Source organism: Dipodomys spectabilis, unplaced genomic scaffold (genome assembly GCF_019054845.1).
Source record: "Dipodomys spectabilis isolate Male_0828 unplaced genomic scaffold, ASM1905484v1 ptg000094l, whole genome shotgun sequence".
In the NCBI taxonomy this organism is placed as follows: domain Eukaryota; kingdom Metazoa; phylum Chordata; class Mammalia; order Rodentia; family Heteromyidae; genus Dipodomys; species Dipodomys spectabilis.
This window is the reverse complement of record NW_024870771.1, coordinates 9,150,505-9,172,681: the sequence shown is the minus strand read 5'-3', so window position 1 is coordinate 9,172,681 and position 22,177 is coordinate 9,150,505. Positions and strand designations below refer to the sequence as shown.

Sequence of the window (22,177 nt, the reverse complement as noted above, 5' to 3'; positions counted from 1 at the left end):
ATGCAATGATCAGCACAGTGCCTGGCATACAAAAGGGCTTGACCATTGTTTAGTTTTGTATTTAGAACTCAAAGTTGGCAGCCAATTATCTTGTCCTCTTCATATACCTCTAATCATAATTGGAAGAAAAGTTCATTGTTCATGCTTGGAATCCAATATATATTAAAAAGAAAAAATAGAATCAATGATTTGTCCAGCCACTTATCCATTGAATCTACTAGCCGTACTAGTTACTGGCTGAGGTCCATCCAGCCTCTAAATGAGACAAGGTGGACAGAGTCAGACCCTACAACTGGCCCCACACCTGAGTTGAACCTAGGCCTGGCATCTAGGTCTCTAACCAAGCTCACTCCTGACTCCAGGATCAGCCTCCATAGGTAACACTCCACTAGCCTAACCTGTACCCAGCTCAGGACTTCATGCTCACAATATATCCTATATCCTGCCCCACTCACCTTCTCCTCTCACTCCTCCAGTGCTCAGCCACCCTCAGAGCCATCTCATCTGAGGACTTCCCATAGGAAGTAGCACATTACCTATGAGCACCTGCCTTGTGCTGACTCAGTGATTTCCTCAGACAACTACCCCAGTCTAGTTCTCATTCTCTCAAGAAACATGTGAGGTAAATAAAATATTTAAATGGAAAAAAAACCCTGAGCTCCACATCAACCCCAAATCCAGTTTCTTAGGAGGTGCCCAACACAGTAATACAAATAATATGGCATGCCCTGGTGTAAAATGCTAAAGTACCTTTCCTGCCCACTAGCCAATCAGCGTGAATCTTAACAAATAATTGCTTTTCATCAGCAGCAAGACCTCTCAGAGCTAGCAAAAGCTGATATGCATTCCCTCATTAACACTTGGAATTCTTCAAGTCTCTCTACCAATAATAGTGTCTGAAATTTCCTTGTATCCCCATCCTGGCCAGCATTTGTCTTTATTGTTATTTTGGTTTGGGTATGGGTTTTTTGGTGACAACTTTTCTAACTGATTGAGATGGTATATGTGGCACAACTTTATTTAAAAATTATTCTTTAAAAGTCTATAAAAATACTGATGATATGTTAATGGTGTTTTGAATGTAACTGAAAACTTTCTTGGGGTCTTTGGGCAAGAATCAGAGGAAATCACTGACAACTAACAGTCAATTTTTCTATTAAGTAAACCTGATGAACTGAAGAAAGAGGGTGAAGAGGAGATAAGCAAGGTGGAGGCAGAATGACCATCCACTGAGGAAGAAGAAAATAAAGCTAGTGAAGAGTACATACAGAGATTGTTGGCAGAGGAAGAAGAGGAAGAAAAAAAGGCAGGCAGAAAAAAAGACAAAAGCAAGATGGAAGAGCAACTAAAAAGTGATGAAAAGCTGGCAAGAAAACTAAGTATCAATATTAACAATTTTGATGAGGCTTCTCCCCTGAATTCCAGAAAATCTGATACAGTTACAGCCAAGTCACCAAAGAAAGATAAGAACAAACAAAGAAATACTGGAGATATTCAGAAGTATTTGTCACCTAAGTCTCAATTTCATTCAACATCACAGCCTTAAATTGTACAAGAAGACAGGAAAACTCCATATCTAAGGAAGTTGTCGATAGTGATGCCAAAAGTCCTACGTGGCCAGATACCAGAACCAAAGAAGACATGCCAACAGGTTCTCCACAGATATACCTTGAAACTCAGGAACAAGGTGCAGTGTCCTCAATAAAGTCACCTTTGCTACAGTTACATGCCTGTGAAGGAAGAGCCCTAACAAGATCACATGATGACAAAAAGATTGTGTCAGAGTCATGAGGAGCCTAACACTGATTCTAAAGAAGCTACATTTACACCTTGTGGCATCACAGAGAATGGGTGTACTATGTCAAGTAGGACACAGAAGATTGGAAACAGCACAGATTCAGCAGAAAATAAAGGAAAAATGAGTCCTCATTTGAAGCAGTCAAGGACCTATGCTTTTCTTCAAAAAGAAGAAAAATGTTCCCCAAATCTTCTTCAGATCAAAAGGAAACAGGAAAATTTTTTACTCAAAAACTGATAGTGTATACTTTTTGAGAGACATAAAGGAGAAGAGCAGTACAGCTTATGTTATTAGTATTACAACTTCAGAAGGATGTAGATAAAGAACAAATGATGCCAAACAAGCAAAAAGGATCCCCCAGATGTGTATCCACTATTGCTATATCCTCACCTCCAGAAAACTAGCTCAATGGACAAAGGAGAAATTCCAAAGATAGGAACTTCAAATAACAAATTGATACAGTGTTCAAAATGGGGGAGAAGCTCAAGAGATGAAAATCAGAAGCTTTCTTCTAGAATACAGTTGAAATATTCAGCTAATGGAAAAAATGATGCCAAAGTCTACCAGAGATAATTGTAATTTAAATAAAAGTGCTCATTCTGGGCTGGGAAGGTGGCTCAGTGGAAGAGTGCTTGCCTAGCATGTATGAAGCTGTGGTTTCGATTCCTCAACACCACATAAACAGAAAAATCCAGAAGTGACATTGTGGCTCAAGTGATAGAGTACTAGCCTTGAGCAAAAGAAGCTCAGGGACAGTGCCAAGCCCTGAGTTCAAGCCCCAGGACTGGCAAAAAATAAAAAAGTGCTCATTCCCTTCAGCCTATTAATTCACAGAAAAGTATTTTTCAAATGTTTCAGAGATAAAAGCAGTAATGCAGGGGTAAAAGGGAATATTTCATAACCTAACAGAGCTGGGCTGTAAAGCTCTTTTTTATTAAAGAATCCTCACAAGTTTATTGTAAATTCCTGCTCTGTAGTCATAGTTGTTATCATTAAATATTGTCATTACAAGGGAAGAATGTATAAATGTGTCTCTGTAAAACTCAGTAGTTAACAGGTGCCCTTATCTTTTCCATTGTTAGTAACTGTGTCATATACTGAATTTGCCTTCCTCATGGATATAAAAATGCCTTAGTCAAAGTCCAAGAAGTCTTGAAGAGCTGTTCTCTTTCCAGGATTTCATGTTTAAAATGACAGCTTCTGACCTTTTGTCAGGAACAGTGATCAAAGCAAGATTACACTATACCAAGTGGTTAAAAAAAAAATCTAGGTTGAGTTTAAAAGCCCAAGGAATACTTGAAATGTACAACACTAATTTTCCATCTCAATTTAAATTTTAAGCATTATATTGTTTGTTTCCTTTGGTTTAAAATGGCTTAGGATCTATGTTAAATCAGTTTTCTGGAAAACTGGAATTCAGTTACAGAAAAGAAACTAAATTATTTATAGAAAGGAGAGTTTGAGCTGGATTGGGGCTGGGTGGGGTGCCTTGGCAGTCAGGAACCAAACCAGGGACTTAGGGAACAGGTCTAGAATGAACATCAAGTTCCTTTTTATTTTTTTTAATTTAATTACATTAGTGGTGTTTTAGAGGTGATATACAGTGGGATTACCTTTACATATGTAAGGTAGTACGTACATTTCCTTCCTTTTGTCCTTAGCTGTGCAGAAACTTTTTATTTTAACGTAGTTCCATTTGTCAAGTTTCTCTCCTATTTCTTGTGCCCCTGGGTCTCTATTCAGGAAGTTCAGCAGGTTCCTTTTGTCAGAACATTTTCCCTTGCACTTTCTTTGCTAAATCACATAGAAAACATCTTTGGTTTTACAGCTTTTTGACACCATAGTATCTAATACAAAAAGCTACTTATCTGAATTTTGGGGAATTTGTGTTTCTACTAAACTGCTATTGCTATTCCAGAAAAAAAAAAAAAGACAGAATTAACTAAGAAAATTCTACTGTAATATGTTGTAAAAGCTGGAACAAGCATGTGTTTATGGACAGAAACAGGAAGTATGCTATATGGGGTTTGTCCGGTCTTGTCCCTGGAAGTTAAATCACAAAGCACTGATTTTATTTAGTGATGTTTAACTTAGAGACTTTATAAGAACAACTTTCAGCAAACAATAGTTTTAATAACATTTTTGCTGTTGTGTTAGTAATCCACTTAATGTCAATAAACAATAAGCTCTTCCAGCATGAATTCTAGCTTTAAGTAGTTGGTATTTTCCTGTGTGATCAAACTTTTTTTCCTTCCAAATTTGTGGTTAAAATTCTCTCATTCTTTGCATACTTGATGGTATCTATGGGACTATTGATTGGGTAAAGATGGGTAAAGTTCCAATTCAAAATTCAGTTTTCCCTTTTTTAAAAAAGGCCCTCTGTATAATAATTGTGATGAAATATAGTCAGAAACAAAATTTGTCTAAAACAGACTAAAATCAGTCTTATCGAATCCATATGTAATTAATATTCAATATGCAATTGAGTATGCAATTTCACTTAATGTTTTAGGGTGACATTATCAGAATGCTTTGAATTGACAGTTGTCTAACTCCTGAAATATACATAATAGCCCATAATGTGACATATTTAAGATTAATTATTTAACTACTAATATGTCTATGAAGAAGTCTTCCTGATTAAAGTTGGTTTAAGAGAACTTTTCATTTCTTTATTAGCCTTTCTGTCATTCATAGAAATAGAAACTAATAACATTTTTGTGTCAGGAGACTGTACTGCTTTTTTCTTTCATTTTTGTGGAAGATATGCTAGAATGTTTAATTTCTCAGTGAGAAATTAAGCTTTAGCTGCACAGATAAGAATAATCTGAAAAACTAAAGGAATTATTAAAGATAAGTACTTGCTTTCACATGGTTCTATAGTATTTAAGGTTCGATTTACATAGAAAAAAGAAGTCAAATCTTATGTTTTAATATAGTTTATAGCCATATCAGCCCTTCTCATAATAAGCTACACAGCAGTCCCTTGGTAACCACATGTGTGGATCCAAGAAGACTCTGGCATGAGCAAACACCATGACCTCTCCAGATGCCAAGAACTCATTCGATATACCGTGGATGCTTGATTCATTTTTCTCATAGCTTCCACCCAACTTCCACTAAACACTTGCTGCCTTTCAATAAATCTCAAATTTTCACTTTCTTGCTTAAAATAAGCACATACACTTTTACCTGCCTTTTGAGGGGCCATTTGCTTTGGGGAGGAAGATTATCACAAATTGAAAGGCAGGGTAACTCAGCAGATCACTCAATGATGTAAACATAGCTAACAACCCAGGATCCAGTAAGCCTTCTCTGCATCTATTGAACTATGGAATATGTTTGTGGGAATTTTTTTGGTTTAAAACTTTTCTTTGATTTTATTTATTTAGTTAATTTAGGTTCATTTTTACTGTAATCATCCACATGTAATAAATCCACAAATAAGGTAGAGAACATTTCCAGCATTTCAGTGAGCTCCCTTAAGTACTTCCCAGTTAGCAGCATCTAGGACCCCGCTCAAAGGAATGTGGTATGGGTTGAATTGTTCCTCTACCCAAAGATCATATGTTGATGCCCTAACTCCAAGTGATAGCTGTATCTGAGAAAGAGCCCTAACTAGTAATTACTGTTAAATGAAGTCAGGGTAAGGAGCCTTAATCCAATATAATTAGTGCCCTTGAAGGGAGCAAAGGGATTTCTTAAATGCACATGCCAAGGAAAGGCCATAGGACACACTGTTGCTTAAACCCCTCCAGCTATGAATTTCATTACATCTGATAGAGCTGGCTCATACACAGCCTCTGTCCTGACTTCTACTTCACTGATCAATTTGCCTGTGTGGATCCTGGTCTCCCTCGTGGAGACTCAGCCCTTGCTGAGGAGCTGAGGAGGCACCAGAGCTATATGACATCAAACATCATCCCACTGAACTGTGACTCATGACCCTGACAGACACGGACTTGGAGCCATGTGGAGAAGTTAGATTGCTGTGGAAAAGGATAGGTGAAAGAGTAAAGCTCAGGAATCTTCTACCTCCACAACCTATCTGTCCCAATTGAGGCCCAAAGTGGGGGTGGGGAGGTAAGCTGTATCTATCTTATGGACAGGTTTACAGGTTTTCTGTATTTTTAGACAATTTCTCACTAGCTTTCTCTTGTGGCCAGCCCTGTCAGTATGAGAGAAGTGTGTGGGAAGAGGGCAGCCATAAAGATCTTTAATTAAATCTGTCCCAGAAATAAGAAAAGACTATTTGGCCAGGAGAGAGGCTTCAAGCTACATACACAAGAGGTCTGTTATTTCTCCCATGAAGTTAAGACGGGAAGAGTTACTTTTCTTCAAAGTAGGGATCACGGGGGAATTCTAACTCTCTTTCTTTCTCCCTAATTGTGTAACAGTAGAAGTGTGGTTAGCTATGGGAGAACTTCTGGAAAGGGAAAGAAACAAACCATAAAATCCCTGATAAAATACTTTTATAGGGTTCTTTGAACACTGAGGAATAACAAAGCAGAATCCTATCCTACAACAGAAAGAGCCCTGGGCTTAAGTTTTCCAGGATAGGCATGTGACCCAGCTGCATGATCCGGGAGTTCTTCCCCTCTGAGCTTGGGTCTCTTATTCTCTAACAGGACAAGAGATAACTTTAGTTAAATGCAAATAAACTTTTTCTGGAGCCATAGGTGGTAACAGGATTGACTAGTCAGGAGATGAGGGAAAACCGAGATTCTACATGGACCTTGGTATTTCTCTCGCTGCTATGTCCCTTTAAACAGAATCTTCTTTGAGGAGCACAAAGAAGGCACAATGTCTGTGTGCCTCTGATCATACAAAATAATAGTTACCAAAACGAACTCCAGGAAATGAAAACAAGAGGTTTTTATTTTCTTGGTTGCTGGGGGTTTTTTTTTGTCTTATTTGTTCATTTATCTGTCTTTGGTAGGGTAAAGGGAGACACAGAAATGGAAGGACAAAAAGTAAACAAATGCAGCAGTGGAACTCATTAGCCACTATGTAGAAAATGAACTATACAACTTGTGTCTGGGGATGGAAGAGAAAAACAGGAGAGAGGAAGGGTTGACCTTGTCCAAAAACAAATGTGCTCTTTACCTGACTGTAACCCATTTGTATATCACCTTTATAGTCACAATTACTTTTTAAAAAAATTAAAGGAGCCTCCTTCACCTTATATGAGCTTCATCTACTAATGTTCCTTGTTTTACTTTGTATCTGGAACATTCTTAAACATTAGGAGCACCAAAATGAACCAATCATGGATCCCACGCTGGCAGAGCTAGATGGAGGCACACAGAGGGCTGGGGAAGTACTTGGGACATTAAGCCCAAACAGAAAGGAAGGCAGTGCACAAAAAATGTGGTCCCTGAACTGCATTTGTAATGGTGAACAGGAGCCACCAATGTTGGGGTAGATGAGCAATAAAGCAGAGGGAAATACAAGTAAATGTATAGAGGGGCTAGAGATAGGGTAGAATGGCAGGGGAGAGGCAGGCTACTAAGCACAGGACAAGCTAATCACCTAGAATTTGTCCCACTGACAAGAATAGCTTGAGGCAAAGATGTGATGCAATCTGATACACTTTAGCAAAAAGACAGCCAGAAGAAAGAGTACATAATGACACTCCAGCCATTACCAAGAAAAGCAGCAGGATAGGAGGAGGCCGGGATGGTGATGATTTTAGTTCAGGACATTGTGGACATTGTGGCTTCAGCAAGGTACCCAGAAAGGAGTTCTGGATGTCTAATTATAAAAGTCAGGAGAGAGACCTCTAGGAAGAAATATACAGAGCTGACAGCCATCAGCCTTAAGTGTGAACACACTGTCCCTCAGCACTGTCAGGCCGTAAGACACGCAGCATCACACCTCTAAACCTTCTCCCCCGCTTCCACCACCCAAGAATCCCAGTGGCTCCCACAAACCAAAGGGGAGACAGTCAACTTTCTGGACAATGAAGCAAGAGCTGTGGAGTGTAACCATGGAGAACTGTCCCTTCTCTGCACTGTTTCTGAAGGAGGTACAAACACCTGCATGCCTTGCTTCCAGAACAAACCCAATACCAGTGGCCCCTGCCTGGTCTGCAAGAGTTCAGACCTCCATGCCATAGGACGCACAGCAGCAGCCCTCCCCATGGCTCAAGACCCAGGAAATGTTCATTCCTCCCTTTCTCTCACAACTGTGTCTAGGACTTGTCAGTTTCAAAAGGCACAGAGAATAGACAGAGATGACTCAACACCAGCAACTGTTTATTGGAGAGAAATTCCTGCAGAGGGAGCCTCCATCCAAGGCTAGAGACTCACCCCTGAATACAGGCTAGAACTTTTAAAGTGAGTTGTAGGAATGCTGGAGTTGTCTAGTGGGTATTGGTATGAGACATGGCATGATGGACATAGATAGTGTGCAAAATTGGCTACAGCAGGAGCAAAGGAAGAAGGGGTGGAGGAGGTATCTTTTTAAGGCTCTAGTCTATTAAAGCAGTAGTAAGTTCTGATTTGGAGCAAACCACATGAGTTACAGCTGGCCAAAGAGAGTGGCTAAAGTGAGAAGTGATCATAAATCAAGACTTTGGTCTGGGGTCTCAAAATAAGAACACCTGGCCCTTCAGACCTAACAAAGCTTATTATGGATGAGCTAGATTTATTTCTCAAATAAACTAATAAATCGCATTGGACAAAGCCCACGTAATTTAAAATTCTGAAAGTACAAAAGAAAAGAGTCTTTCTACCCCATATTCTGATTACCCAGTTCCCTGACCCAGCTGTGCACAGCCCCACAGGCATTTTCTGACATGCACATGACTGCTTACACAAATCCTACACCTGCAGCACCAAAGAGCTGCATGCACTGCTCTGTACCTTAATCCTTAATGTGCTGTGATATATTCTAGATAGGCTCAGAAAGCATTCTCATTCAGACATGAAGATTGTGTCACCATCCTGATTTGCATAACTAGTTCCTTGTTGGTACCTTGGTGGTTGGCCTCTATTTTGCTATTGCTGACAGTGTTATGACTCATGACACTGCTCAGCTGTCATTTCCCACATGTGTGCCACACCCTCCATCACACCAAGAGTTGAGATAAATCACACTTGTAGTTTGATTTTCCAAAGTTAGCTGACGTTAAATAAAGGAGAGGAGGAAAACCAGCAGTGAATGGATGAATATAGCAACTCCAGTTATCCAGAGTTGATTCTGAATAGAATTTAAGAAGTAAGATGCTTACTAAGGGATGGCCTTTGGAATCCACATCTATAGGAGAAGAGTAAGCATGTGTGAAGAAGTTTGGTGACCATGCAGGCCAATACTAAGGCATTTGAGGCAAAATATTCAGTCAACAAGTATGTTCTACATGGAGCTGAAATCAGTAAGCTTTAATTCCCTCTTCTCATCCGGGCATCGGGGATCGCCAGCATGCTTCCCAGCAAGGGGCCTCCAGCCAAGGGAAATGTATTGTTTGCAGTTGTTTTGTTTTTCTTTCTTTTTTTGTTTGTGTTCTGGGATTTTTGTTTTGTTTTGTCTCATATGCAAGTTTATCTGATTCCCAGAAGGAAAAGGGAATCACATAAACAACAGGACAAAGGATGGTACTCACTAGGCACTAAGTTGGAAATGTACTTTACAACATGGGGGAAGGAGAGTTGGGAGGAGAAAGCAGGAGAAAAGGAGGGAGGGAGTAGCAGTTTCCAAAAAGAAATGTACTCATCACCTTACTCATGTAACTATAACCCCCCTGTTCATCACCTTTACAATAAATAAGAAGAAAAAAAAACTGCTAAAGGCTCCATGCCAACAGCAGTCACAACAGCATAGGAAAAAGACTTTCCTTAAAAGTAGGTCAAGGCAGTAACTTTCCATGTCTTATTCAAACAGAAAAGGACCTGAAGAAATAACAGTCCCTAAAGAAATAGATTGGAAAACACCAAGAAACATGGTTTGATAAGCAGAGATTGAGTGAATGATTGCGTGGGGGCCAATTCTAAAACACAGAGTATGTTGACCACAAAATGTCATCAAAGTAATCCCAGCAGTGCCACCAAATGATCAAGGTGACAACACGAGCCCATGACATCAAGGCTCCTATCCCACACTGACCAGGTGTGTTGTGGACATGTTGTCTGTATGTATATCCTGCTCTCCCACTGTGTCTAGGAACCAAGGTCATTCCCAGTCAGGGTCCTGCTGTCCATAGTGCTGCCAGACAATCATTATCCATTCTGTGTACCTCAGCCCTGTGGGAGTGGGTAAGAGGTGGGAGAGAAAGTTCTAGAGTGTTCTGGAAAATGCATGTTGACCTAGTATTTAAAGTCTTTCAGCTTTAGATTCCTTTACTACAAAATGTAAGTACTGGAACTTCCTTACAGGATATATGAGAGATTTATGAAGGAAACATAAGAAGTCCTTGGACATAGCAGACAATCCTCTGCACCCTTGTGTTAATATTGGTGTGAAGACAGACAAAGATGACTTTAATACTCAAAGAATTCAACTTTATGCAAACAAAACTGTTGACAGCAAAATCTCAGCTTCCTCTTTTCCTCTCGCCTGTTGTTTCCCATCTCTTCTCTTTCTCCATTTAATGAGAGGAGATCTAATTAAATCCATGCCCTCTTTCCTTCTTTGCTTTCCTACTGTCCCTCCTCCTCCTCTCCCCCACTCCCCTGAATCTCTCAGTCATTCCAGGGTGCTCCACTACATTCTAATGGAGATTGTGACAACAGAAAACCTGTGAGAGCCATAGAAATGGCTCACAGCAGGAGCATTCAACCCCGACAGAAAGCTTTTCTTCTTTTGCTCACGTTGGTAAGGTTGATCCTCAGGTCTTCGGCAAAGCTGATCTCTTCCCAGTGGTTCTCAAAATGGGTTCCAAGACACACAATATTTGCATTACTTTGGAACTTCTCATGAATGCCAATTCTGTGCCTTTTCCCTAGGACTTTTCAATCAGAACTTCTGGGACTAATGACCCAGAAATCTGGATTTAACAAGCCCTCCAGTTGTCTCTATGGGAATTACTGCCCTAACCTAAAAAGCTTTGGGGAGAGGGCTACAGAGAAAAAGTTTTCCCTGGAACTGGTATGGTCATTCCACCTTTCCTATTGCCTCTCTCTAAGCCACAACCACACATTCATCCCTAGTTCATTCACCTGTAAGTGGTCTCTCAAGTCCAGGTTTCTTGAGTGTTTGGCAATTCAGCTGCTGGTTATAATTCATAAGGCACACATCTAAACATCTTCAATGGTTCCCGCTGCTCATAGAACCAAGGTCAAGACCCCTATACTAATTTTCCTTTCTTTTGGATAATGTGCAAGTTATACCCAGCATCCCACACTAAAGAGTAGAGACAGCCTGGAGAGACAAGCACTTTGGAAGAGACATGCCATCCTTCATAAACCATAGAATATTTTGAAAAAAATAATTTCAGCAAGCTTACCTATTGTTAGCAAATTTATTACCAATTAATGACCTCCAAATAATGACATTAAGAAGCATATCAAAGGGAAGTAGATCAATTTTTCTCAGCCCTTCTAAGTTCATAGTTGGGACAAAACTTCCATAAGAAAAAAACCATTCATGATTAAAAACAAACAGGTTGGGGCTGGGAAGGTGGCTCAGTGGTAGAGCACTTGCCTTGCATGCATGACGCCCTGGGTTCAATTCCTCAGCACCACATAAGCAGAAAAAAAAAAGCTGGATGTGGTGCTGTGGCTCACGTGGTAGAGCGCTAGCCTTGAGCTGAAGAGCTGAGGGACAGTGCCTAGGCCCAAAGTTCAGGCCCCACGACCGGACCCAAAAAAAAAAAAAAAAACAGGTTTATTAATATGTGCAGTGCACACTATGCAGGGGAAAAGCCACTGAAAACATTGTATAGGGTCTCACCCTAAATACCATTTCAACAAAGAACAATACATTTTATAGAAGTGACAAGACGGGCTTGGAAGGTGGCTCAGTGGTAGAGTGCTTGCCTTACATGCATGAGGCCCTGGGTTCAATTCCTCAGCACCACAACCACATAAGCAGAAAAAGCCAGAGGTGGCGCTGTGGCTCTGTGGTAGAGTGCTAGCCTTGAGCTGAAGAGCTGAGGGACAGTGCCCAGGCCCAGAGTTCAGGCCCCACGACTGGCAAAAAAAAAAAAAAAAAAAAAAAAAAAATAGAAGTGACAAGACAAAGGAAAAACAGTGTCAGGTCTCCAAGGCAGGACAAGTGTGAGAAGGTAAATCCATGAGAAGAAATCCTGTTTGCAGATTCCTTGGTACTGATGATCCTGAATTGATATGAAAATATTGTAAAGAACTTTAGAGACTGAGAGTTTTAGAGTAGAGGTAGAGTGTGTTTGCATTGCAAAAGAGGAAGGGGAAGAGCAAGAAGAGAGAAGAGAAGGAAGAAGAGGAAGAGAATGTACCAAAAACCATCTAGGGTTTTGATGGGAAAAGAGGGAAGAGGCTAGAAAAAGTATTGTCTTTGTGACTCTGTGCCTGCTTTTAGCAATGAAAGAAGAAAGCAAGTGTAAGGTCTGCTCCTGGATGGCGAGCAGACTCCACCCTCCTCTCAGCAAAGTCTACACCCAGTACCTGTGTTACCTAGGCAACTGGGACACCTGGAAGAGGTCACATCTGCATCTGCTGAGGTCACATCTGAATTTGATGTGGCCACACCTTTCTCCGCCCATACCCTAGATAAGGCCTAGCCCCAGGCCCAGAGGCCCTCTCTGCTCTTTTCTAGCTCTTTCCTCTCTTTTTTCTAGCTCCCTTCTCTTTCCTAGCTCTCTCTCTTTCCCACCTTTCCCAGATGCACTCTCTCTCTGCTCTTTTCTAGCTCTTTCTCAGCTCTTTCCTTCTCTTCTCTTTCCCAGCTCTCTCTCTCTTTCCCAACTCTCCCAGCTTTCTTTCCCAGGCCTTTTGCCAGCCGCGTGGAGTGCCAACCTTGCCTGGTCCCAGCAGGTCTACTGAATAAACCTACCCCTTACCTGAATACCACGTGCGTGGTGCAGTTCTTACTCGGCTACCTCTTTTTAAAAACCTAACAGCAAGTACCCTTGACTTTTGGCTACCTTCAGCTTTATAATCTATACATTTGGAGGAGAAATATATTAGTTTCTTTCAGTGTTGATGAATCTCCTCTTCTGCCTTTGAAAATGTACTAGATGTGTTTTAAAAAGCCAGAACCTCTTTGTGAGTGACTGTTGACTGCTCCTTCTCTACTGAGAGCAGTGTCAGAATTTGACAAGCCCCACATCTGAATAAGAAAGGGAAGAATAGACTGAGCCAGTGAAGACTGGAGCATCCCATTGATACCTGCTGTTGGAGCCCATCAGGAATCGCACATGGAGACATCTCTTGTGTGCCAGTGACTGTGCTCAGCCTCTTCTGTTAACTCATTTAAACCTTGACCTTGCCTCTTTCTGTGAGTTGCCACTAGAATTGCTATTGATACTGAAAGCTTAGACTATGAACTCAATGCCAACTCACAACTAATGAGCAATAAATAAATAAACAAGCAAACAAATAAGGTGCCATTCCTCTTCCTAAATGGTAAATTGCATTTTAAAGGAAAGTATAGGTGTTTGGAAGCTTCTGATCCAGTCTCAGAAGCTGGAGCATCATACCCTGATAACAGATTTCCTCCTTCCTATGGTACTTAAAGAGGTAAGAGGCAGAGGCATGATGACCCAGCAGGTGCATGGAATAATGTTAATCTTGAACCTCCCTGCCTAGAGGAATGATACAGGAAGGAAAAAGAATGAAGAAATAAAAATTTTAAAAAACCTCAAAGAATTGAGCAAATCAAGTTGGCTAGTGAGTGCTTTCCTCATTGGGTTAAAACTACAGTTGCATGCACACTTAAGTGTCTGTTTCCATTATGCTGTTGTTAGTATATTACTACTACAGTGGTAACATGGCTATAATTCAAGTTAGAAGAAAAGCAGGCAATCAGGGAATTACAGCCAGTAAAACTTGGTAGGATAAGCTGATAACTTGCCTGGCAGCCAAATGGGAGTAGTAGGCTACAAAAGAATGAGGAAATAAGAAGGACAAAAGAATAAGGAAATAAGGACAGGACAGAAAATCCTTGGTATAACAACCTTATAGGAAATGGAAAAGAAAACCACCAATCAAAAGGCCATCCAATTATCACTATCTAAAATAAGGCCAAGCCCTTAAAATAGAAAAAGGAGGATGGCAGTCAACATGGCAGACACAGGTTTACACCCTTGTCTTCCCAGTGGCATATCTACGCCATGTGCAATCTTTCTGTGTCATCCTTCTTTTCTAAAAAGTTTTCTATCATCTTTACTTATGTTCACATCTTGCCTGAATTCTTCTTTTGCCTGACCCAAGGACTTTGGCTGCTTAGCTTCTAAACTTTCTGGTAATGTATTTGATGCATTAGCTGGGAAGTTAGGGATTAATTATCTGCTTTTATGACTTGGATTCATCAAATGGTTCCAGTTGTATAACTAAAGTATTACACTGTGCCAGGCACCAGTGTCTCATGCCTGTAATCGTAACTATTTAGGAGCCTGAAATCTGAGGATCACGGGTCAAAGCTAGCCTGCGCAGGAAGTCCATGAGACTTTTATCTCCAATAAACGCAGAAAAAGCCAGAAGTGGTGCTGTAGCTCAAGTGGTAGTGCACTACCCTTGAGCACAAAGAAGCTCAGGGACAGCACCCAGACCCAAAGTTCAAGCCCCAGGAACAGCAAAAATAAAAATAAAAAAGCATTACACTGTGCTGATTCAGATAATACTACTCATTTCCACTCCATTTTAGTAAAATAAATCAGTACTTCAGTGAACCAGCTTTAGTTTTCTAGTTTGCTTCCAATGAGCCTGTTATTACTATAGTTTTTCTTCTTTTGTATATGATGAAGATACATATTAGGTGTCTATTTGGAGTGAAACTCAATGTCCCATCTAGCATACAAAATGGATCAATGGATGGTACGTATTTCTAAGCCCCTCCCCCCCCAGTGTAAGTCTAAAGGCATGTGACTGACATGATAGAGAAGAAGGGCAGAGGTAATAATAATAATAAATAAAAACCAACTGTGTGCTTGCACAGAAAAACTCTCCAACCTATTCCTCTGCTGGGCCCCATTTTGAAAATGGTGGCATTGTCCTTGAAAGATTTCCTGGAACGTATCATCCACCAACCAACATCTAGCCACATGGGACTTAAACAACTATTATATCTCATGCCATAGAAATTGACACCGGAAGCTACCTGTCATCACAGGTATCATTATTATACCCAGAATTCTATGCCAGAGGCCCAATTGGAGAGGGGGATATTTAGTGAAAGGAGTCCCCCCTACCAGCGCCACTCAGCCCAATGTGGTAAAGAGCAAAGAAGATTTAAATCTGACATGCTCAATTGTCATGCATGGTGATACTGTTCAGGGATTCATTTCTCTCCTCATTAAAGAATTAAAAGACAGGAAAAGTGTTTAAAGCTGACAATGAAAGTTTATTTGAAAGTGAAAGGAAAGCCATAAAAGAAAGTAGTGAGACTATTTGAAAAGGGACACAAAGAGGAGTCCAGTGGAGTCCTCTTAGAGGGCAGTTTTTGTAGTACTGGCTTCCTCCCCTTTCTCCTCCCCTGGGCTTTGCTCTGATTGTTTGATGGCTGTGCCTGTGCCACTCTGGCTCATTCCACTGGTAGAATAAGCACCCAGGCAATTATGAAAAGAAACATTTGAGAGAGAATTCAGGGCATTATGCGAAAAAAGAGTGTTTAATGCACCTGAGGTTCAATGGAAACAAGAAACACTATGATGGACCAAATATTTATCTGCCACATATTATGTTGTAGTAAAGAGGCTAAGTGATTCTTACATCCTCATGTCTCTTGCTGGGTGGAGAGAGTTCTATACCCAGAGCTAAAAAGCCTAAAGGTGAGAGAGGACATTCATTGAATGTAGATGCCACACTCAAGGTGAGCTAGAAGGACTCTGTTTCAGAAAAAATGTAGATGCCATAGCCTTAGGAAATCCATAGAGAATGCTCTGGTTCTACCTTGATTATCTTCCTAAATGGCTTGAATCACCCACCTCTGGTAGTCCCTAAGTATACCCTATATGGAAGGTTGAAGCTTAGCTTCCCTAGATGGAAAAGTTCCACTGGTACCTGAGCTTGTACCTGAGTATGTCCATATAAGGTCTGCTTCTGTTAAGGCTTGGTCTCCACTCCAAGCATGTGGTTGTTATCTCTAAAAGATTGGTGCAAGCTCTGTTCAGGACTGCTGGTCTTTGAGACAGGAGTCCACCATGCAGTCACCAGCCTTTTAATAAAGCTCCAAGATTCGAGCTCTCAAAATGTGGCTTCTCTGATTTCTCATCTGATAACAATGTCCACTCCTTTTTTAATCCCTATCTACCTAATCGTTCCCCTATCTTCGCCTCAATGGCTTAAGGATCATCATCCTTCAGCTGCCATCAGTGGTGATTATCTCCTTATGCCCATTCCTTCAATCTTCAATTTTTCACAACAATACATCAAACTGGATGAAGAAAGAAGCTATTTGCATTTTCCTCATTCTCTTGGGATGAACTGAGTCCAGGCTTTCCATTGCCTCAGTTTGACTTCACATGGCTGTGTTTACCCGGGGATGCTTTATTTACCTGGATGTAGAATTGGATAGGTGTGAATTTCAAAATAACAGCTCTGTAGGACTGACATTATCATTTCACAAAAGCCAGCAGAATGGCTGGTGGGAAGTGTTTTCACGCACTGACTAATCTCTTTTCACACATCTTTGCTCCAGGTTGGATGCTTTTTATCACCTGCAGAAGGAATTGAATAGCTGTGAGTTCCAAAGCCAGGATGCTTACATCATGCTTCAGCATTTCAAAGAAAAATCAAAGGAGCCTTTAAGAACTGCTTTTATGTTTCTCAAAGTTATTCTGGACTGTTTTCAGACGTCTAGGAAGTAATTTTTTTATCCAAGTCCAACACACAGCCCCAACTGAGAAAAACTGAAAAGGCACAGTTTCACAGGGAGGAAGAACTCAGAGACCAGCATAGAACCTTCTGCCACTGGCCAAAAAGGGATCTCCTTACCCTGTTGCATCCCCTGATGATGGAACTCCCTCTTCAGAGGGCAGCTCCCCATCATACCACTCCAACCCTGAGGCTCTTCCTTTTATCCAGCAAATGGCTGCTTCTCTGAAAAGCTATCTGTCTATCCTGTCTGTGAGGTTTGCAGTCAGGGAGCTGAGTCCCTTACTATAAAACTACCCATGGATGTCTCAGGGCAGCTGTTGCTGATTTCCTTCACTTTCTTGTCTCCCTAACCAATGTCATCATTATTTGCTTTCAACACTGACATGACATGGCTGGGTCTCTCCCAGTAAACCTGTGTGCCTTCTTCTGCTGGATATTCTCACAGTCTTTATTTTTCAGAGCAGTTTCAGGTACAGAGCTAAACTGACCAAATGTACGGAGCTTTCCTATGTACCACTGAATGAACCCATCAACTTGTCATAGTAACAGCTCATGGAGACAACTCTTGCACTCCAGTGACTGTTCCCAGCATCTTCTGTTAACTCTTCTAGCTTTGACCTTGCCTTTCCCATCCACATACCCTACTCAAGGGTACATTTGTAGTAACTGATGAGCTTACATCCACAGGTCATTACCACCCAGTGGACTAGTTACATTAAGGTTCATTCTCAGTGATGCATGCTCTAGGAGTTGATATGTGTATGATGACGAGTGCCCACCATTACAGTGAAAGGGGACCTGAGAAATAAGGACTACTAACCTTGACCCATAAATTAATTGGGAGTAGGAAAAGGGCTGGGGATCCCAGGCTTCTCCATTTTGGGTCTAAGTTCTTTGGCCTGAGCTATTCTCTCCTGCAGTCCCTTAGCAGCCGTCTTGGAATCCAGGAAGGCCTGGACCACCTACCCCGGTGTCAATGACTCTTGTAGCAACAGGACCCCACCTGAACCATCATGAGATATAATGGACTGCCAGACTCAATTGAGAGGTTAGTCAATCAGGGACAGGTAAGACAGTTAGGGCAATGAAAAGACTTCTCTAGATAGATAGGGAAGTACTGGCTGTTCTATAGAAACATTCCAAACATCCCAGCTCTCTTTGTCCCAGCAGAAAAAGAGAAAGTGGGACAGACCTGAAAGGGAGCTACAGGTAAATTACAAATCATACTTCAACTCCAAAGGCTGAAAGGGTACAACCAATCAAAATACCATGGGCCTGACCAATAAATAAAATCACCTTCCAAAGACATAAATATTGTAGTAACTAATCAAAACCTAAAACTATACAGATTAAAACCTATAGACCTAGCCACACAAGTGACAACAATCCTCTCTCTTAGGACCTGTCTCTAGCTGAAACTATCTTATTGTAGTAACTAATCAAAACCTAAAACTATCAGATTAAAACCTATAGACCTAGCCACACAAGTGACAACAATCCTCTCTCTTAGGACCTGTCTCTAGCTGAAACTACCTTTCTTTCTTTCTTTCTTTCTTTCTTTCTTTCCTTCTTCTATTCTTTCCCTCTCTTTTTCTCCCTTTCCCCCCCTCCCTTTATCCTTCTAGCTCTCATTTCTCTTTTGCTCAGCTTTCAGCTTTTTTGCTCACAGCTAGTGCTCTACCATGTGTGCCATGCCTCTACTTCCAGCTTTTGGCTGGTTAATTGGAGATAAAGAATCTTGTAAATTTGTCTGTATGGTTTTGACCCTCAATCCTCAGATCTCGATCCTCTTGAATCGCTAGGATTATCAGCATAAGACACCTGATCCCGGCTTTTATTTCTTGTCTTCTTTATTAAATAAACTCCACACTTTCATGCCCACCCTCCATTACCTGTGGGTTTCTTCATGAATTTCTCAAGACAAGGACCTAGCAAAACAAGGCTATGATGTGAAACCCACTGCAGCCAGCTGCAGTGTGATAATGCAAGTGGGCAGATGTTGCCGTCACTTGTCAAATAACCTTTAAGACTTTCAGGGCCAGACCAGGCCAGCTACCATAACAAGCATGGAATAGGTGGCATATAATAAACCTCTTTCTCTGTCCTTTACCATGTCTCCTTATTTGGTGCAAATGGGCAAATGGCTGGGCTTGACATGTGGAACTCCTGAAGTTTGAGTCTGAGGTCTAAAAGCTCAGGTTTTCACATTGTACAGAGGAGTTTCACTGCATTTAAAATCTTTGCGGGAAGGAGTTTCCTTTCACTTTTTTAGGGTCCTGCTGAGCCTGACTATAAGTGACAGGTCAGCAGAAGAACATGTAGTAGGTCAGCAAGAGAGAAGCTCACCCATTAGGTCAGCAGGAAAAAAAAGCATACACATTTATTCTAAAATTTTTCTGTGATATGGAACATTCCTAAGAAAATGAAAACTCAGAGAAATAGGAAGCTACGTGTGCGTGTGCATGGGTGCTTGTGTGCACGCATGTGTGCATGTCAGTCCTGGGGCTTGCTCAGGCTTGGGCATTGTCACTGAGCTTTTTCTGGTTTTTTGTTTGGTTTTGTGTTTTCAGAAGGCAAGCACTCTACCACTTGAGCCACCTCCGCTTATAGCTTTTCTTAAATTATTATTAATAATTGAAGATAAGAGACTCATGGAATTTCCTGCCCAGGCTGGCTTTGAGCAGTAGCTAGGCTTACAGGAGTGAGCCACCAGTGCCCGGTTTATGTATGCTTTTTCGCTAAGTGTAATGAAAGAGAGTTGTGAGAAAATATGACTGGGCAAAGGAGGTGTCTGCTAATGGTGACAAATTGAAGGGAACTTCAGATTCTTGTCTAGGGTGGCATCTAACATTCCTCTTTCAGAGTATGGAGCAGGCCATCTGGCAAATGAGGGTCTTCAAGGGAGAAGAGAAAGAAATGCCATATTGGGGGGGGGGAGGTATTATATTCTAAGCCCCAAGCCTCTGGCACCCTCCTTCTTATAGATTTTTGCACAGCACGATTACTCACAGTGGGAGGTATGCCTTATGCAACAGCTGCTCAAAAGCTGTTTTTGCTGAAAAGCACTGACTCCTTCCTGGGCCCATGAATTAACTAAAAGCAGGAGAGAAGCCTGGCATCCCTGCCTCCATTTTGTACGTCTTTTCTCTAAGTCATTCTCTCGGTAGTCACTTTGCAATTAGCTTGGAATCTTATCGATCCATTTCATGACAAGAAACCTAAACTAGACTACCGTATAGAACAACAGAGCATCCTCACGACAGACCATCATCAGGTAACAAGACCACTAGTGATCATGATAACCATTTTTCTGGAACCCCTTGAGGGACAGCTATCTGACTCTGGTTATAGTAAGGGATGGAAAAGGGAAGGTGAGGCAAAGGCCAACATGGCAGGGAACAATATCACCTTTCTTATTCACGTTGGTACCTGGGAAGTGGGTTCCAAAACCATTATATGTTTAAGTATTCTGAAACACTTTGTCCGATGCAAAGGTAAAGGCAAGCTCTCCCATTTGGGCGACTCATGTTCCTTGGTGCAAGGGAATCTAATTTAAAAAGGAACTTCTTTGTTTGGGTTATCCAATCAGAAAGCACTTTACAAAAGGCCACGCTGAAGGCCAGACGCTCTACTTCTGCATGCATGTTCCAAGATGGGGGAGCCAATCAGATAAGAACTTACATGCTCTAGTTCCCAAAGGGGAGGAGAATCCAATCAGAAAGGCTCCTAGCAGCCCAGGATCACTACTTACGAACCAAACTAAGATACATTCCCCAAAGAGGGAGAGGGGCGAGGAACCAAATAACTGAAAGATTGAGACCAAGAAGCTGTGGATTGTTTTTTCCTGGGACTGGAAAATCCCTCTCCGTTCTTGGAGAGTCCGTTAACTTTTCTTTCACTTTCAAAACTTTGTTCATTTTAAACACTTTCTTGCTTTTTGTTCTTTAATTGGCAGGGAAAACAAACCTTCCGCTAGATAGTATCTATCATCTTTTGGAAGCAAGAATTGAAATAATGATCAACCAGGCCGTACTCTGACCAGGACTGTGTAATCATTACTCATACCTTTCAACCCCTGTCTCCAGTTCTCCTTAAAGCTAATGCACATGTTGTACCCTGAAGATTGCTGAAGATGTACCAAAATGTTGCCCTGTCATAAATCTGTCTGCCCTGTCAGTATTTGGCATGTCAAGGCAGTAACAGTGTCTAATGTATAGAATTCAGGGACTTTGGACTGGAGTCTGAAACTCCAGCTTCACTAACAGGGCACCATTCCCTCTTTTCCAGGGCTGAGGCTGCTATCTGAGTCCAAAAGACCCTGCAGCCAAACCTCTTGTTGATTCTGTCACCTATCACGTTCAGTTCCCTACCCAAGTTCTGGTCTTTTCTGCTTTGGGTCAATGTGTGGGGAGACTTAAAGCAGTCTCACAGCTACTGGCCACAGCAAAATGTCTTGGCATGCTTCTTATTACTGTCCCAGGGATCTCTTGATAAAAAAATAAAAGACATAAAATAGGGCCTGGAATGTGGCTTCATGTAGAGTGTTTGCCTAGCATGCATGAAGCGCTGGGTTCGATTCCTCAGTACCACATACACAGAAAAAGCTGGAAGTAGTGCTGTGGCTCAAATGGTAGAGTACCAGCCTTGACCACATGAAGCTTAGGGGCAAGCCCTGAGTTCAAGCCCCAGGACTGACCAAAAAAAAGGTATAAATAACTTTACTGTTCATTCAGAAATTTCCCAATAGGTTCATTTATTCTTCAAAATAATGACAGTGACATTTTATACTCCAAGACTCTCAACCCCTTTGCCCTTAAATTCATTCCTTGCAGTGCTCAATAGTTCCAAATTGCTAGATCATCATCCTTAGCCAAACTATCCTATACCCCTGGCTAATATATGCATTGCCAGGGACCACTGGCTCACACTTATAACCCTATCTACAAGGAAAAATGTGATTTAGAGGATCACAATTCCAGGTGGAAATATCTGGGCAGAAAACTCTGTAAGACTCCAAGTTGGACAGTGATGGCTCACACTTGGTCATTTAGGAGGCTGATGTCTGAGGGTTGTAGTTCAAAGCCAGCTGGGCAGGAAAGGCCCTGAGATTCTCATCTCCAAATAACCAGCAAAAAACTGGCAATGGAACTCTAGCTCAATAAATAGGGCACCAGCCTTGAGCAAAAAAGCTAAGTACAACACCTCAGCCTTTAACAATCTCAGCAAGTATCCTACCTTGGCCCTTTCCCTAAGACGTTAAGAACTAAATAGTATTTTTCCTTGTCATAGTGAGCAATAAACCCATTTTCTTCCTATACAAAAAAAAAATGATTTTGATGACAACTTAAAGAGTCTGTTTACCAGTAAAATATGAAAAAATAATGCCTCTCTTAATGGTCCATTAGAAGCATTGGTTGAATTTTTTTAA

At 41.2% G+C, this 22,177-nt stretch overlaps 1 pseudogene; it reads left to right on the top strand.

Moving 5' to 3' along the window:
- The first annotated feature begins 1,066 nt into the window (after positions 1–1,066).
- LOC122112359 lies at positions 1,067–16,739 on the top strand (annotated as a pseudogene).
- Positions 16,740–22,177: the final 5,438 nt, after the last annotated feature.